We start from the raw sequence: 5,826 nt of genomic DNA, 5'->3' as shown, positions 1-5,826 counted from the left end.
CACTGTAATTGCCCAATACTAGCCATACATTCCATTGCCTGACTCTCACGATTTGATCCTGCTTCACTCTGCTGTATGTATTGTTAAAGCGGAGAGCGGAGAGCGTTGGCAGTTTGTAACAGTCCTCTGTAACTCCATTCCTCACAATGCTAAAGTGAGAGATCATCAGTACGCACATATTCAAAATTTCCTAAGCCAAACTGCACTTCTGGAAAGTCTAGAAAAGAGCACTCTACAATTCTTAATAAAAATCCAATAGTAGATTTTATAAAAGTAGAAAAATGCATCTGAAAATTCATGTGGAATCCGAAAGGACCTTGAACTGTTTGAAAGGATCCTGAAAAAGAATAATGAGCTCTGAATTGTCCCATATCATGATTTTAAAACTTATTTTTAAAAAATATACCTGCTAAACTAGTGTGGCCTCAGCAGAGAGGTAGGTACAGACCAAGGGAACTGCAGTGAGCTAAACCCCCCTAGCATAAATGACCAAGAAAACTTTAACAAAGCTGTCAAATCAATTCAGTAGGAAAGGGGGAACTTTTTCATATGGCCTTAGCCATAATTTCTTGGGTGTGACATAAAATAAGCAATAAATGATTAAATAGAGTTAAATTTCATAAAACATTTAAGCGTTCGTGTCTGAGAAGACAGAGCAGCAGTCAAAACATAATCCATGTAGTGAGAAAACACTTTCAAATCATGTATCTGATGAAAGGTTGCTATCTGGCTTGTATGAAGGAGTTCTGTAACTTAATAACAAAGTAAAAAAAGAAAAGAAAAGAAAGAAAAGAAAAACCCTAATTGAAAAACAAGTTTTCAACAGCCTTAAATCCAAAGAAGAGGTGACAAAATGGCCAATAGATAGATGCATGGTGAGATGTTTGGTGTGAATAAGCATGAGAGAAATGCCAGTGAAGTCCCCACAATAAGATAACACTTCCTCTCTCTCCACTGGGGTGGCAAGGAAAGGAGTTAGAGGAATGAAGAGAGGCTGGAGGAAGAAGCAGAAGGAATGAGCAAAATAAAGGGCAAAGGATGTGAGAAAAGCAGAGCAAGTTTTAGGGATGGTGCTGGCGATACTTGTAGGATGTTAATGTACCTAGTGCCGAGAACTATCTGTGTTACAAATTGCTATGTATATTTAAAATTTTCCCATTGTCGCTGGAAATATAAAATGGTGGGCAGTCTTTGTGGAAAAGTTTCAAAAAATTTTTGTAATGCAGAATGGCCATAGAAGCAACAATCCTACCTCTGGATTTACACCAAAAGCAACTTAAAGCAAAGACACAGATATGTTGATACACCTGTGCTCAGCATAGCATCATTCTTCCTAGACAAAAAGCATAAAGGAGAAAAATACAAATCCTCCATTCATGGATGAATAGAATAGTCAACATGGCATGCATGATACGATTCAGCCCTAGAAAGGCAAGAAATGGACGTGTGTGCTACAACATGGTGAACCCTGGAAGCGTGACGCTAAGTGGAACAGGGCAGGCGTGAAAGGATGCATATTGTAAGATTCTCCTTACATTACTCCCTACAAGAGACTTCATAGGGGCAGCACATGGACGGTGGTTGCCAGGGGCTACAGTGGCAGATGGAGTTGGTGTGTCACAAAGATTTCTACAGTGGAACATGAGCAAGTTCTCAGGATGGTGCTGGTGGTGACGCTTGTATGGTATTAATGTACCCGGTGACAAGAACTATCTGTGTTAAAATCCAACAAACTGCTATGTACATTTAAAATTTTACCACTAGAGAAAAGGAAAAATTTTAGCTTTCTCAAACTTGACACTTTTCTTTACAGATAACCCTCTGGCAGCAGGCATTGTTCCAGGCAGCCTAGACTTTCCCCACAGGTTCAGAGGATGCTCTCTTCTTTCAGCTGTCCCTTGGATATTGCTCACAGCTGAAGATTACATTCCAGAGATGCCCCGACTCTGGCGGCTGGCTGTTCAGTGTGAGGTTTGCACAACTATGTTGGAGCCCTTACAGGGCAAGTTTAAGGCCTTGATATGGCCTTATTCTCTTTCCAACCTGTTTTCCTTCCCTCCCCAGGCAGAAGTTGATCCCCAAAGCACTTGTTCTATGGTTCTTCCTTCCACAATAAGAAGCAGAGCAGAAGAAACCAGCACTCCTTCCTCAACACATTAGTTCGATTGGATGCCAGAAAAAATGTCATAACAGCTATATTAATATATGATGAGTGGGATTTGAAAGGTAGGCTCTGAAGTTGTGCAGTGTGCAGTGAGTGTGTAGAGAAACCATCCTTCTGGGTCGATCCCTGTCTTATTCATTTGCTTTGCAAGTTCCCAGTACTAGTCATCTAGAATTACTGGTGAGCACCCAGAACTCCTTAATCAGAGCCTTGAACAGCGAGAGAGGAGGCTGCTTCCACCCTAGCCTTCAATGGAGCTCAGGAATATAAGGAGCAGGCTGAGGGCTCCCTAGGAACTCTCCCTCTCTAGATTTATGGGCTCCATTTTATCGGTTGGTCCTAATATTTTTCAGGATCATCCTCAGCACTCCTGGCACATTTTTTTTTCTATCTTGTTTTAGCACTGGGCCACATCTTACATGGGTCTTAAACTTCTGTGCTTCTTGGAATGCATTTTATTTCAATATGAAAGGAAAATCTTAGGGTAGCTATGAATCCTGTGATCTTATTTGGGATTCTGCTTTTTAATAAAAATAGGAGACAACAGGCCTGAATGGAGACACTATGCAAGAACCTAGACCAAGTTCATTTATCAAAAAAGTCCTATATTGAGTTAGTGTACAAAACCACAGAGGTTGTAAGCGGGAATTGACAACTGATTTGGTTCAATTTTCAACCAGATACCACCTCCATAAAAACACCAAAAGAGAAACCAAGAGAGTTGGGGTGCAGGTCAGGTGAGGAACAGTTTTCTAGCATGCACAAGACTGGTTCCATACCTAGTTCTGTAAAACAAGCATGCAATGATGATGATGATGATGATGATGATGATGATGATAAATAAAGCACCACTGAGAAGCATCCCTCTCCAGCTTCCTTCTCCCTCAAACTCGCCTTCCCTTTTTGTCAGATTACCCACATCTGGAAGGAATGCTCCAAGATCCTGACTCCTCCTTCCTCCTTGTCCTTTTATCCTGAGAGCAGAAATGTCTCTTTTGCTATCTCTCTCCAAACCACAAAGATCTTCTGAATGGCCAAACCCAAGAAGGTCTCTTTTATTTTTAACCACTTCAAAGTTTCTGTTTCCTTTTGCTTTGATAGCATGCTTCATTTTCCTTTCTCTCTGTCTACTCCTTCTCTACCCTTTCTGTGCATGCCTTAAATACTGACGTAATATCTTCTATGTCCTTCACAGAGCCATCGAAAGAAAGATGCCTCCTATGTCTCAGACCTAGAATTTCCAGAGCTGGCCTCTTTGCTCCTGTGTTCACCATTTTATCTGAACCTTCTTTCCTTTCCTAATTCATGGCCCTGTCACCAGCCACCCTTCAGTTGTCCTTACTGGAAGCTTCATTCTCAAATTTTTCTCTAGATTTTTTTAGATGTCTCCACATCAGCTCCGGTCCAAAAGGACAATCTCTCTGTACCTGGGAACTAACTCTCCATGACCCACAGCATGTCTGATCCCTCCATTTGATACTTATCATCACCTCTTGATTAGATGTCTAATGATTTAACATCTGTCCTCTCCATAAGGACGGGAGCCTACTATCCCAAACCCCTGTCTAGAGCAGTACCAGCATTTACCTGATACTCAGTGGAATAAATCAAAAGAAATTGTGTTTCTTCTTTCTACTTCAGATCTAGCCTTGAGAAAGTTTTGAAACTCTGCTGCTTTCATCTTGGAAGTCTCTTTCTATCCTTTCCTACTACTTGGTCTTCCACTAGGACGCACCATGCCATTCTAACACTGACCTGACTGGCCTCTTGCTCTGGCCATTTGGTCTTCTCAGACCACACAAACGAATCTCTTTTTCTACACATGGTCTGGTCTAGGTGTCTTCTTCCTCTTCATGGAGCTGCTTATTGATGTGTGCCTAACAGCCTGGACTCTCTCTCTCTCTCTCTCTCTCTCTCTCTCTCTCTCTCTCTCTCTCTCTCTCTCTCTTTCTCTCTCTCTAGCGGCAGAGGTATTCAGAGAGCCACAGCATCATCAAATTTAACAAATATGGTTCATGGGCAGTGTGGAAAAGTAACACAGAAGAAATCTGAAGAACTAGGGACCAGTTACCCATCCTGTTAAAGGACCACGTTAGAAATCCTAGGCGTATGGACAGAAGTAAGTGGGCAGAATTCCAGAACAGTCATGACAACAGAAACAGCTATATGGCAATGGGAGGGGCTGGAGAGAAACAGAAAGGGAAAAAAATCTATTCATGCTGAAGTGAGATAGGATTTCCACACTTGTCTACATCTGAAGGCTAAAAATAGAAACATTTGGAGAGGAATCTTTTAATTCTTCTGACATGGGCTATAAGAAGCAAAGTTTGCGGGAATGGGTGTGTCTCTCACTGTGAGTGGTAAAATTAGAAAACTCTTATTTTGGATGCTCCAACCTTCACTCCTCTCTACCCTCTACCCAGTCTCTCCATCTTTGTCTGTGTAGAAAACTCAATTAGGAAAGAGTCAGAGACATTTATCTACATAAAGTTATAAGGTGGTCATTTTGGCAAAAGACAGTGTGTAGTCAACGACACAACTAGCAATATGTATAAATATATGTGACGTGCATAATATTACTCAGGTTGTTGGTTCAGGGACAAAGACCTCCTGTAAACCCCTTACAGAGAGGAAAGGGTCATTTGTACTTATGGTTCAGAACTCTCAGGTTGTGGCAGCTTTATCTTGCATTCACATGCACATGTGCTCATTCTCTCTCTCTCTCTCTCTCTCTCTCTCTCTCTCTCACACACACACACACACAAATTTGTATGCATATATATACACAACTTAGAAAAATTGGGCTATCTTTAGAATTTGGGGCAAAGAGATATTCTTTTTACTTTTCTGTATTTTTGAATTGTTTATAATCACCATAAGGCAAAAATTTAAAAAGTGAGCGTGAACGATTTCTGGGAGACAGACTGCTTCTCATGGATCCTTGGAACCCCCAGCATGTGATAGGACCTACTGGGTACACTATACAGAGGAAAGGAGAGCTGGATGGTGACTGGTCAGCTAGCAGAAAGGTGGGTTTTCTGACTGCTAGAGCATCAAGGAGTCTGCCCTTTAAAGAACATTGCAGGGCTTGGGATTGTGAGTGAACTGGCTCTTTGGTCTGTCAGAGGGCTTCACTGAGCAGAGCCACTTCTGGAGCACCCTCACTTGTATTTCCTGCACAACTCAAGCCCCACTCAGGTGCTAAAGTGTGTTGATTTCACTATGTTCCCATCCCCTCTTTTAACAAACACGGCTGCTTGATTAATGGAAGACTTTGTGTTGATATCTCAGTCATACTGGATTTTCATAGCCTTAAGAATGGAGATTTCCCACTGAAGGAGAATGCTTGCTGTTGCTCCTGTGCCTTAATACACACAGAAGAGTCAGGGCAAGGGAGGGAGAGGGAGGGATGATCCCAATACCAGTTTCTGGTTATTTCTGAATATTACTTCTAAATGTCTCTGCATTTTCTTTTGACTGGCTTCCCCACCCCCCACATCTGAGATCTGAATTGTGCTGCTGTGAGTTGCTCCCTCTGTGGGAAGATAAACTTCATAGCCAGGAGAAAACAAACAACAAAACAAACCTCCACAGCCCTCAGCTCTTTCCAAATGTCCAATTTCCTTCTCTTAGAAGGAAGAGGAAAAGAAGGGGGGGGGGAG

The sequence above is a fragment of the Mus caroli genome, chromosome 9 (assembly GCF_900094665.2).
Source record: "Mus caroli chromosome 9, CAROLI_EIJ_v1.1, whole genome shotgun sequence".
Taxonomy (NCBI): Eukaryota; Metazoa; Chordata; class Mammalia; order Rodentia; family Muridae; genus Mus; species Mus caroli.
The sequence above is the reverse complement of the archived record's forward strand: the minus strand, read 5'-3'. Positions refer to the sequence as shown.